Source organism: Amphiprion ocellaris, chromosome 1 (genome assembly GCF_022539595.1).
Source record: "Amphiprion ocellaris isolate individual 3 ecotype Okinawa chromosome 1, ASM2253959v1, whole genome shotgun sequence".
Taxonomy (NCBI): domain Eukaryota; kingdom Metazoa; phylum Chordata; class Actinopteri; family Pomacentridae; genus Amphiprion; species Amphiprion ocellaris.
Genome location: NC_072766.1, coordinates 34978398 through 34992502, shown reverse-complemented (window position 1 = coordinate 34992502; position 14105 = coordinate 34978398).

Below are 14105 nucleotides of genomic sequence, written 5' to 3'. Positions count from 1 at the left end.
AGTCTCCGTCATCCTCGTCTTACCGTTAGCTATCGGCAACAAACATTTCTGAAATACTTTACTGCAAGATCTTGGGCCAGTTGTCTGTGTCTGCTGCTTAATCCTTTTTGATAATCTATTTTTAAAAATGCCCTTTTATGAGGCCATCTGTTGTGTGCTTACTGCATCTAGTGCATCTTACTTCCTTCACTCTTGTACAGTAATTCTGTGATTTTATTGATGCTTTCCTTAATATGATACTTTGATTGCTTTTCTGTTTATTGCTTTTACTTGTGAAGCAGCTCATATTAGTGTTTTTAATGAGGATTACTTTAATCATTCTTTCAGTTGTGCTTCTGGGGATGTAAATGCAATGTTGGTTTCTGTTTTGTTCCAGTGACGCATCCTGACATCTAATGGATGGATTTTGATGGATGTTTTTGGTCTCTGGGTGACATTTCTCTGACACCACCATGAGGTTGAAACGATAATTTGTCCAATAATTCAGTGGGATCAGATATCTGCAGAACAGTTTTATATGGTATTAAAAACCAAACCAGTGTTGATATTTCAAACATGCTGTTTAGTCGCTGTTATCTTTGTGTGTTTAATAAGTAGTGGAAATTACAATTTGCCAGGTTAAGTTATAATATTTAGCTTTAAATAGCATAGTCACATCACAGTGGTCAACTATCTTAGATGTACAGTAATAAATAAACAGGCGTCAGTGTTCCACAGGATTTGGTTAATTAGTCAGTAGTTGCAATAACCAATCAAAGTAGTGTAGTTATCAGCCACTGTCCTGCTTCTAAAGTCTCCATGGATCAGAAATAATTCCCAGTAAAGATACTTTTTTCTGAGTGATACTGTTTTTTGAGCTCATATTGTGTACTCATGCCTGATTTTTAAGTGCACTAGTTTTGACACTAATTAGAGTCTCAACTGTATGAAAAGCAATCAAAAAGTTAAAAGACTGTGGCCTAAAAAAAACAAAAAACCAGACTTGATTTAAATTTGGCCGGCATCCCTATCGAAGTCGTCTCCGTGTGCAGCGATACTCTGCTCCCAGTGCTCCTGCAACACTTGTAACGCCCCCTGGAAATCTCGTTATGTAAACATGTCAAGCACCATCTGTAATGAGTGCTGAATCAGTGTCAAAACAGTGACCTTTCAGTCTGAATTTCCTTTTGGAGAAGAAAAAAGGAAAAATGTAATAGGGAGCTAAATTTGGCAGCAAGGACACGTAAAAAGTGACAATTGTGCCGCTGTGGCCAAAAAATATTCAGAAATTTGTATTTTTTTCTTTTGCCTGTGAAATACTGAATATAATTAATAATCTCCAGGCCTCTGAAAACCTCTCAAATGACATGAGGCTGCATGAGGTCCATTTCACTTATTAGTCAGAAGCCACAAAGGTCAGAAACCGCTAACAGTATGATTCCCCTTCACTGCACTTAGTTACTGAGAATCCAAGCTCATAGACTCCAGTCTGAGCAACAGTGACAGAGTCTGAAGGCTTATAAAAACTGCACACTGAAGGAGGATTTATAACTCTGGAGAAAGTTGTTACTATGACGATCCTTTCATCTACTGTACCCACAATCACAAAAACAAAGAGTTTGCTCATATCTGACTTGCCAATACAGGAATGTTTCTAGATGATAACACAATGTAGGTAACAACATGACCTCTGCTCTGGTGTCACTCAACAGGTAAAAACAGGATTCTCTGTGCATTTTCCAGCAAAATGTAGCTGAATCAGTAGCGTTTCAATACTACTGTGTCTTTATCTGAGTCTATAGAGTAAATATTTGACATTTTTTGCCCAACAAAATAAAATATGGAGTAGAAACACTGTCAGTTGCTCTTTCATTCAACAGTCTCTGGTTCGCAGAGCTGCTGCTGTGCACCAGTTTTGTGGCAGCACAACAATCAATTCAAGTGTCGATCTGACCTTGAAAGTGAGGAAAAGTGCATGTGGGAGGTTTGTTCAAATTACTACAAAGTTAGTTGTTAGTATTTAGAAGGAAAATGTGTCTTTGATTGTCCACTGAGAATACATCTCTCACAACTTTACCTGTTCAACACAAATCTGCTGTCAAACTGTGCAATATACTAAAAAAATTATACAATAATGCTTACAGCACTAAAAAAAACAACATTTATTTAACTGTACACTTTGCCAAAATATCTCTAAATCAATCTGCAAATAAACAGGATCACTTCTTGCACTCGGGCCATGTTCAAAGCCTCCATTGCAGAAGCAGCTGCTAGGAGCTGTGGCCAGAAGGTCATTGGTGCCAGTTGTGGCAGCAGAGCTGCTGAGGGAAACATTGGAATTCGAACTGCCAGTCTACATGCGCTTTGTGGATCTGGAGAAGGCCTACGACCGTGTGCCCTGACGGGCTCTGTGGGGAGTACTGCGGGAGTATGGAGTACTGGGCTCGCTGATACAAGCCATTCGGTCCCTGTATAATCAAAGTGAGAGCTGTGCCCGTATACTCGGCACAAAGTCAGACATGTTTTCAGAGGGTGTTGGACTCTGCCAGGGCTGCTCCTTGTCTCCGATCCTGTTCGTGGAGTTCATGGACAGAATCTCAAGGTGCAGCCAGGGTGAGGAGGATGTCTGGTTTGGGGACCTCAGGACTGTGCCTCTGCTATTTGCGAATGATGTGGTTCTGTTGGCTTCATCAGACTGTGCCTTTCAGCATGCACTGGAGTGGTCTGCAGCGGAGTGTGAAGCAGCGGGGATGTAGATCAGCACCTCCAAGTTCAAAGCCACAGTTCTCTGCCGGAAACCGGTCGACTGCTCACTTCAGGTTGGGGGGGAGTTGCTTCCCCAAGCGAAGGAGGTCAAGTATCTTGGGATCTTCTTCACAAGTGATGGGGAAATGGAGTACGAGATGGACAGGAGGATTGGTGCAGCGGCAGCAGTAATGTGGGCGTTGTACTGAGCCGTTGTGGTAAAGAACTGATCCGCAAGGCGAAGCTCTCGATTTACCAGTCCATCTATGGTCCAACCCTCACCTATGGTCATGAGCTCTAGGTAGTGACTGAAAGAATGAGATTGCAAGTACAAGCGGCCGAAATGCGCTTCCTCCATAGGGTGGCTGGGCTCAGCCTTAGAGAGAGGGTGAGAAGCTTGGACATCCGGAAGTAGCTCAGTGTAGAGTTGCTGCTCCTTCTTACACTGCATTTTTAATTATGCTTTGAAGGAAATACATTTTCTGTTGGATTATGTTTGTGACACATCCCAAATATGTTTCTAACACCTTAGTCATTCATTTTATTGTGGCTTCTGTACAGCTGACTAAACATACATTAGATATGGTGGGACTCATCACCTTGGTTACCCAGGAAACAGGTTACAAAAAGGTTGTATTTTAATCCAAACCATGATATTTTCATAAACCTAACTATAAGAAAAATACAAATGATCAGTTCAAAGTAATAAGATCCGCATTTTATGATAATAAAATGCGCATTCTGGACTAAATCTCACGGCAAAAAAGGCTAGTAAGGAGAAGAACAGCATCTTTCGGTGTACTGTTCCTTTACAGATGCAGGTGAGTGTGGAACATCCTGTGGTTAGAGTGGCTGTACAGATGATAACAACAACACAAACCACTTCAGATCAGTTTGTGAGGAACTGTCTGCAAAATACATTCCAATCTGCAACGGCAACAGTGGAGGTCACAGGGACTTTATCAGCGTCTACACAACACTGAGTGAGCTGTACTTTTCCATCACCAACTACATACACTACTGTTCAAAAGTTTGGGGTCACTTAGAAACATCCTTATTTTTGAAAGAAAAGCAGTTTTTCAATGAAGATGACATTAAATTAATCAGAAATACAGTCTAGACATTGTTTATGTGGTAAATGACTATTTTAGCTGGAAACAGCTGATTTTTAATGGAATATCTCCATAGGGGTACAGAGGAACATTTCCAGCAACCATCACTCCTGTGTTCTAATGCTACATTGTGTTAGCTAATGGTGTTGAAAGGCTCATTGATGATTAGAAAACCCTTGTGCAGTTATGTTAGCACATGAATGAAAGTGTGAGTTCTCATGGAAAACCTGAAATTTTCTGGGTGACCCCAATCTTTTGAACGTTAGTGTAGTGTTGGTCCCTAAACATAACTAAACACAAGTGAAAAATGAAACCAATGGTCCTATGTGGAATCTCGAGCTCTCTGGTAAAAGTGCTGTTGCTAACTTAGATGTCCACCTGCTGATGTGGCCCTTTAAAGGTGAAAGTATTTTCTACTACATCATACTCTTACTACTGGGGGAGAAAGTTGGTTTCTTTTGGATTTTTATGACGATGTTCAGAAAACTCTGCTACACATACAGGAGATGCCAGATTTCTAAAGCTTGGATCAATCAACAGCTTCTTGCAATAGCAACCTGCTCAGTTTTCCGTAAAAGTTGTGACGAGAATCTTTTTTGTAACATTTCTGTCACACTTTTAACGTTGCACATGTTTGAACTGATTGATACACACAATCATCGCACTCAAAATCATGTGAATTGGTTTAAGGAAGGATTTTTTTTTTTACATTTCAGCACCGACATTTACCCAAAAACATCGCAGAAAGCAAAAAACACAATACGTGGTGAAAATCTCAAAACATCTTTCTGGTTTACGTTGTTTCTACAACAATTTTGAATTTGAAACCCAATAAAATAACAATACGGAGCCTGTAACAGAATAATGAGATTTACCAACAATGAATGAAATCCTGATTTTGACAAAACATTTTAGTTTGTTGCTTCCAGGTGTTTGTAGGAGTTTTTCCTCTGTGTTTATTAAATACCTGCAGCATCAGACAGCAGCAGGATCCATATGAAGAGAAAGCAGCAACTTCATTAATTTTTTATCATTATAAATCATCCTCTTTTGCCTCCAAACAGCCTGTATTACGTTTACAATGTGAAACACAGCAGACTGAAACCTATTTCCATCTGCGTTTGGCTACAGATTTGAGGTGTTGACGTGCACCATCCAGACTAAAATGTGACTTCCTGGAGAAGAGTTTTTGCTATTTGTTGAGCCGTTGTTTCATTATGACTGGCTGCTTCAGGGTAATTGGACCAACAACTGGCTGAGACCCTCCGATTCATTTTCACCTTCAACAAGCAGGTTTCTACTTTGAGCTGCTGCACCTACATGAAACTCATCAGCAGCTGTGTGCAGCCAAGATGTACTTTGTCTCACTTGTCACTTCACACTTAGTCCTGTTTAACAGAGTCTTAAGTGTTATTAAGTGGATCTTCTGTTTAAAATCCCAGCGTCTCATGAAGTAGGAGCAAAAAGAAAGACAAAAGCTCCGTGCCTCACAGTCTTCGGAGCCGACGCCAGCTGGTTAAAAACCTTAAGCACCGAGAGACGGCAGAGAGGTTCGGATCGGAGCCACTCGTGAGCTGTTCATCCTTTTCTCAGGTCAGATCGCCCTCAGAGGCTGAAACAGGCTGAGAGGCTGCAGGGTGAAGGATTTGGCAAGAAGAGATGAACAGGTGGGTCCTCAACACACACTTTAAACTACAGACTGCACAGTAAAGGGAAGGGTTGGATTCGAGCAGGAAAGCTGTCATAAAGGCTGCTTTTCAAACTCATCAAGAGAAAAAGAACTTCGTACAAATACAGTTTGATGCCTTTAAAGGGCTTCTGTATATTTATAGTATTATAATGTTTATAAAGCTTGATTTATCTTTTATTCATCGTTATTCCTATTGATAAGAATAAAAACTGCCTGCTTTAATCACCATGGAGGGTTGGGTTTGATCTTCTGTGGGTTTCTTTTACAGTAGAAAGTTTGCTTTTGTCTGATCTTTGACTTCTGCGTGTTTTAGCCTGCTAAAAGTGAATCAGTGATTATTCACCCGTATGCATGAATCAGACATCAATAACAGCCTGTTTTAACACATGACTCATGATGAGGATACAGAAAATAGAAAATGGCAAAAAGAAAGAGCATACTGTCAGTGTTTTAGAGGATTTACAAATCATGTTTTCAGTGGAGCTCATGTCTTATTAATAGGAGTCATGTTGCTCCTGGCTCCCCTGTAGTTCGCACCCTGCAGTTGCTGCAGGAAAAGCCTTGTTCCTGTTCACATAAAACAGTTTTTATGTTTTTTTGTGGGTTGTTTTAGGGCAGCCAGAACCGTTGTGCATGTTTCAACTGCAAGTACCACCTCTGCAGAACCTCTTTCAGGGAGAAAAAGGCACCGACTTCAGGTCGGGTACTTCTAAATGACTCTGACAAAACTGAACACTGAGTGGTTAAATTCCGAGAGGAAAAATGCTGATTGATTCAATATGAAGAAGCCAACAAGCACCATTTTTTTCTGTTTTTCTTTTTACTTTAAGTACGTATTACAGCTGCCCTCACAAGGCACATGGTCATGCAGTATGCATACGACTGGGAGATACTACATTGTCATAATAATGTGAATTAACCTACGACTATTGCAGTCTACAGTGTGAAATGAGCTGTCATCTGTTTATGCACCATCGGCCGCTCAAGCTTGTTCATATTCCTGCACAACATCATGATGTATGTGACATAATTGAGCAGAGGATTGTGGGTTAAAATGGCCAGAAAAGCAAACTGGATTGAATACTTCAAAATAGGACAAGATGTAGTAGAACATCCAGGTATTTTTGGCAGGCTACATTTGACATACTACGTATTGAGACATACTACATCTTTTCTTGGCATGGTATACAGTATGGATGTATCAATATGGGAAGACAGCCTATGTTCTTTGCAAGTAATCTAACATCACCATCAACAATGAAAAACTCATCATATAGATCAGTGGTCTCCAACCTCTCTTACACCACAGACCAGTTTCAAGCAAGACAATTTTCTGCGGACTGGTCATCGCTCACATAATAATTAATAATTGTGTTTATTTAATTGAAAACATTTTCTAAAAGAATAAAATTATTTTTTATAGCTAAGTACATATTTACTTCTTATTTCTTTCTTTCTCAGCCCCTCCGTCTTTTCAAAGAATCTCTCCAGAGATGTTTGTTTTTTATCAATTTTGGCAGGAGTTTGATTGACAGCCTCATTTAGCGGTCGGCGTGAAAACTGACAGAGTTAAGTGCAGGAAACAAGCACAGATGGAAGTGACAGGAAGATGATCTCATCACTTTTCAAAATAAAACACTGTGTAAACTCCGCAGGAAGTAAAAAATAATCCGTTTTTATTATTTCTGTGCAGCCCAGTACCAAATGACACATGGCCCGGTGGTTGGGGATCACTGATATAGGCCATCCACAACTTTCATCCCTAAAATGACTGTTGGACTTTGGAGTAGAAGGAAGCTCTAAATCCTCCACAATCCTGTCCTATATTCTTCTCTGGACACCTTAAGAATAATCACTGATGTGGAACCACAGCTCCATGTACTAATAGCTGCCATGTTTTGTAATAAAAGCCCAAAGTTGCAGCCTTTCAGAAACATCCACAGGACCCCCAGGTGTTTTTCTGTGTTCTATATGAAGGTCAATGTGACTTCATGACGAGATGACCAACTTTTTGTTGTAATTTTCTGTAATGTAGCATGAATGCACGCCCGTTGTCTACTTTCAAAGTGTGCATTGGTCAGGTAGAAACTGTGAATTGGTCTTTTATGTTTGACAGAAGTTGCAGCAGCTGATAGTTTTCAGTTTTTGCCAATCGGTGAGTCCAGCACTGCAAACTCAACATTGATAGGGCTGTCAGAAAGTCCAGCTTAACATCCTAAAAAAATACAATGTCATCAGTTTGGACAATTTCCTCTTTTATTCTGATGCCTTCATAATCTCACACCCTCTCCTCTTGGCAGTGGCAGTGCCGGTAGGACTAAAACATCGACTAGAAGTTGTTCAGTGTGACCATTCAGGAAGACAGCTTTTGGTAAATCTGCTTTCTCAGTTAAAGCTACGAAAATATGGAATTCCATCCCCACAAACATTAGAGTTTCAACAAGACTTGTGGTGTTTAAAACTAGCCTCAAGGTTTGGCCAAATTGTCAACACCAATAATTACCTTTTATTCATTGTATATACTGGTTTTATTTTTCATCTTACATAAATGGACTTTTAAGTTTTGTCTTGTTTATGTAGTCTATTCATTGCTTGTGGTAGTTTTCTTTTTCTGTAACTGCTCAGGGACAACAGATGCAAATTAGCTGCTAGTTAACTGAGGTGGAATTCCATTTAATTGTGCACAGACAAACAAATAAGCTGCTCGCAGGAACTATGGATGGATGAATAAAGCTCTAATGTGACTAGTAGTGACCTCGTGATTTAGAAACTAAATTCTGTGTTTTACTCAAATGTACTGACATTATCCGTGGACGTTACATTAATAGGATACCACACGGTAACAACTGAGCTGCATGCTGAATGAACATCATACATTTTAGAGATTTTGCTCTTCTAAAGCACTTGAGCTTTCCGTGGATAGGTTTTCATGCTGTGCAGTGTCATGAGTCTCTTGAATTTGCACTCAAAGTACTGCCAATGCAGCCTCTATCACTCTTGAGAGGAAACAAGGCAGAAGAAATGTGCAGAGAAAAACAAAAACTGTTTTACCTTGACTTATAATTTGGTGTTTTACAGAATATGTTAGGTAATTATTTACCCCTGCAATAGTTTGAAATTACTACGGGCCTAGAGGTAATTCTATTGCTTTAATGTAGTTCCTGCTTTCCTTGTTTCCAAGTCCCTGAAATGGTCAAACTGTGACATTCCTGCAGTTGAAAAGGAGCTATTATATTCTGATTATAGCTCTCGAATTTAGATCTTTCTACTTGAGCTCAAAGAGCCAATTATAGGTTCAACAGCCAGAAAATACCACAGGTCACTTAATATTTCACCTGGTTCAAATGTGTTCCGGCTTCAGTCAAGCACTGGAACAAAGTGTGCTGCATTTGAAGAGTGTGCAGAGACATGTGCAATCTAACTGTGAAGGGAGAATTTAAAGGGATTATACAGAACACAAGGGCTCGAGTTCATGATTCCGTATTATCATTTTCCCGAGGATTATTCACTCACAATTTACAGAAAAAGGTGTTTTTCTGTCACATGTATGTGTTTTAATTTCATCTGTATTTTTCAAGCAACGGGTGTCAGGCAACTCGAAATTGATTTTAAAATGCTGCACCTAACACGAATAATGAAGGTTAATGTCAAGCGAATCATCTCTATTACATTTCCACGTTAACCCCGACTACATGTCCGCATGGAAAGAACACAATGCTACTTCAATAATAACTTAAAGATCGAATCGTGCTCCTTTTCTTCCAGCGCCCCACCGAGTAGCAGGCTGCTGATTTATTAATGAAAGCCCAGACGCACAAAGATGTCTCATTATTTTTCCATGAATATCTACTGAGAAAATGAAATCTCCTCCCGAACCTTTCAACCTCACCTTCCAGCCAAAAGGAAGGAAACAATAATCAGGATGGGAGGGAGGCGCGCTATCAAGGCTCGGCGTTTCATTCACAGCTCTGCCGTCCTCTCGGTGAGTAGAAAACGCAATTTATTCAGCTCACCGAGGACAGAGTCTTATCTGGGAGGCTGAATAAAAGGGAATTAATGAGACTCACACATAGTTAGTCCCACAGTGATGAGCTCCAATCAGCCGCCTCGGACCTCTCTGATGCTCTACAGCACTGAATCTTCTTCTGACCGCCTCACAGCAGGTTTGCATGCAGTTTTCTTAATTTTCCCTCATATTTTTAATCACTCAGTATCAGTTAGCCTTTAAATTATTTACTGACTTAAACTCACTTTAGTTACTGTAAAAGCCCTGACTTTATGAGCAGTGCTTAGACTTTTAATTAATCTGGGTTTCTCTAGTTTTCACTAAATTACCATAATTTCCGGACTAGAGAGCGCACCTGAATATATGCCACACCCACTAAATTTAAAAAGAAAAAAATTTTTTGTACATATATAAGCCGCACCTGTCTATAAGCCGCAGGTGTCCATGTTGTAACATGAGATATTTACACAGAAAGATTTTTTTAACTTTTAATAAATGCTTTTTTCCAAACATTACCTGTAACACGGCAGTAAAACGCACTGAGTCAGTTCTTCACGCTGCCGACTCCAACGTCTCACCATCATTCATTGATGCCAAGCTTACGTGCAGCAGCTCTATTTTCTTCTTCGACAGGCAGATCGATTACCTTTAACTTAGAAGCTGCATCATAAGCTATGCTGCCCTTGCAGCGCGTAGCTACACAGCTAGCTAACATTCTCAAGTCTTTAATCACAGTCACATCACAGGGCTTGCTTTTTCTGTGCTTTACTTCCGCTTGACTTGGACCAATAGTGTATTTAGATAAATACTCTCCAAGGCAGAAGTGTAGTGAAACATTAGCAACAAAGGTGAATTAGCTCTGGCCATTGTGGCTGTCGGCTCCACATGAGAGACGTAGCTAACAGGAAAAACGAAGCACCTTCCAAGATGGTCAGAGCGCTCACACAGTCGTCATTTCTGACACCAAACTAGAACGAAAGCACTCACTCTGACGCTGTTTTAAAAACCCAACTGAAAATCAACTTTTAAATTATACACTTTACTTTAAAGACAGCGCATTTCTTCGTGTGTTTTCCACGATGAGGGTGTGTGCATGAAGCCAAAATGACTGATCTGGAGAATTTATTGAGTGTGTTTGATTTAATTTGAACAGTTTCATTGGTCCACTGTGACCTGTTCAGTAATTTCATTGGTCTGATGTGATGAAGCTAAACGTATTGACGGCATGAAGCTCGTCCGTAAAAATCTATACATTAGCCGCATCGTTGTATAAGCCGCAGGGTTCAAAGGGTGTGAAAAAAGTAGCGGCTTATAGTCCGGAAATTACGGTAAATCTAAAACATTTGCCTCATTTAATACACTTCAATAGACATTAAGAAGTGCAATTATTTTTGAGGTAGAATATTTTCAGCAGATGTACATTGTATTTTTTACTAGTAGTTCCCTGCTGCGACAACAATTGTTATACATAACAAATAATTAATTATTGAAGTGGTCAGAGGGCCTCTGTAGGAAACAACATTAATAATTCTTGCTTGCCACAAAGCTTAGTCAACGAACACAAAGAGACTCAAAACAATCATAAAAAGTAGAGGTCGACCGATACATCGGCCGGCCGATGTTTTGGGCCGATATATGGACTTTTTCCAAAATCGGCCATCGGCTGATTTTTACAAATAAAAAGCCGATTTGTGATCAGGCACCTGTACGGGCAGCTGCTGCGACCGCTTTTCCCTTAGAAGGACCCCCGACACTCAGAGAGCAGCATGAGCGGAGCACGAGGGGAGCGAGTGAGCCAGGCAACAACAAGCCTCGCTCCACACCTGCTTATTTTGTGAAAACAACAGATAAGAGATGTGTTTCTTGGTAAGAGAGAAAATGCAATGTTGATTTAGCCTTTAAAAGTCTTTACTGTGTGATCATCAAACTGTAAAAGTCAGCTGTTTAAGTTTTAGCGTCAGCCTCAGGCATACAAGCAAGTGAGAAAGTGAAAGTAAATCTGTGGATGCACTGTGTGTGTGTGTGTGTGTGTGTGTGTGTGTGTGTGTGTGTGTGTGTGTGTGTGTGTGTGTGTGTGTGTGTGTGTGTGTGTGTGTGTGCGCATGTGTGTGTGTGTGTGTGTGTGTGTGTGTGGTGTGCGCCTATGCCCAGAGCGAGGCTGCTGCACGTCCCTCATCTGCACACCCAGCGTCCGTATGTTTATATTATCTAATTATACTAGCAGCCCCCCCACCCCACCCCCGCTTTCACCTCGCATGCCGCTCCTTTAAGGTGAAATACACCCAAAAAGCTCCACTGGCACCCACCCTGCTCTACACAATAATAATGCACCTTTTCATTTCTCTCCTAGTTATGCTTTTGGTTCGCTTTCTTCTCCACACTCTGCTGCAGCCGCCCTGAGTCCAGCTCTTATCACATTCTGAGCTCTGGACACGTACGAAGAGCTTTTCATGTGGATCTAAAGATGATACAGGCTACAGAAATAGTAGCAGGAAGCGGCAGGCAGAGCTGGAGATGAGGACACCTGTGGGCTTATATGAAGACAAGGCCACCCACAGCAAGATTTACATATGTGTATGTGAGAAACACAACATATGTCACTGCTGAGCATAGTGTTACTGGTAATGTATTCTTATTCGTACAAAAATAACAGACACGTATATGTACGCGAAATCGCAGACTGAGCGATCTCAGCCAGGAGTGTTTTCTAAAACAAACTACCAAAAACCACAAACCAAATCTTTATATGAAAAACTTAAACCTCATTTTACAGTGTCAAAAAAATGTTTTCAAAAAGTCGTCCAAGTTAAACGACAAATCGTTGTGTTTCCAGGATGGTGGTACAAATGTTTCATGATCTGGTGGCTTTTTTGGCAGGATGCCTTTCAAAACTAATACAAATCATTATACAAAATAAATCAGTTTTATCAGGGGGCAACATTTTTGGTTGGAGTTTTGGTGGATTTAGGCACAAAAATGACATGTTTAGGGTTAAACTAAGGACTGCGTGAAGTTTGGTATACCCCGTAAACCTGCAACCACTTTTGCGTTTCTATTTCAATATTATAACTAACCAAACATACATTGTACTGATGTTTAAAAGACATTAAGATTATTCATTTAGCACATTTTGGAAAAACCATATTGACGCTAATCACTCTCACCAGATTTAAAATGAAATGATTTATCTGAATATCTTGGGTCTGAATTCATCTCAACAATATTTCAATAGCTTATTTTCAATTTTCAATTCTCACAAAATCAGAATCAGTAAAAAATCAAAGCTCAACAGCTTTTAAGTCACAAATCATATGAGACTGATCTGCTTCCATACAATTAGAGTTCTCCAAAGTGCTGTACATGTAGTACAACAGGCAACAACAAAAACGTACAAAAATACAGCCTAGAAAACAAAATAAAATAGGTGCTAGAATATTAAGACCGGTAAGTACAACCAAAAGTCAATGAAACCATGAAAACTTGAGATTTTTCTCTAAAATGTCAATGGAGGAGGAAGCTTTGATTGAAAGAGGAATGCTATTCCAAAGTTTTGAAGCTGCATCTGCAAAGAAACAACCTCACTTACCAACCAGCCTCGATCGTGGACAAGTTAAAAGCAGTTTTTCTGAGAACCTAAGAGGCCCACAGGTAAAATTCATTCTGTATTTGGCAGGTAGGGTTAGGCAGGGATGCAAAGGTTATCTGGGCGTGAAGTTTTCCATTTTATTGGATTAGGGCATCAGTTTATCTTCAAAATTTAGCTGATAATTGCCAGTTGTACTTGTATTGCTCCAAGGGAAAACTTTCACCCAAACACCAGTGCAAAGAGAAAGAAAAACCGAGTGCTTCTTGTCTTGTGTTATTTCATGTTACAAGTTCATACAAAAATGATCAATATCTACCTTCCAAAGCTGAGCTATACTTGGGCAAGTACTTCTAAGTAATTTAATCTTCCTTGCCATCATTTTGTTGAGTGACTCTTTGCATTCATGTGTTGCTAGCTCTAGAAATGTATCTTGAGTCAGTATTATCATGCAGAGGGCAAAGCCATTTTTAAATAATGAACAACATTGGCAACATTCTGAGACAAGTTTTACATTTTTAAGATGAAAAATTACAAAATTACCATCCCACTTTCTCATCTCCCCAATAGTTTAGTTTTGTTGTGTCTGTAATGAGCATTAAAGTACACGGATAGATGTTTGGAACAACCCGGGACAAACAATCTTTTTTCAATTAATGAAACAAGACGAGACTCAAAATGAATGCGGCTGAACGAGCTTAACAGTGAATTAGGATGAAATTGAAACCAGTGACCCTCTATGATGAGGCCGCGCTGCGAGGACAAACAGCCAGTTTGCAGAGAAACAACGGCAAATATTTAAAAAAATAATCATGAAACGCTGCACTCAACAGAAAACACACGGGCTAAATGAGCTTAATGTGGCTTAACGAGGATTAAATCAGCAAATACGAAATCTGAGGGAAATGAAATTAAAACCTAATTAGACAGGGGGAGACGTCTGCAGCTCTGTGACTCCATGAACACTCGTCCAATGTCACATCTTGCCCT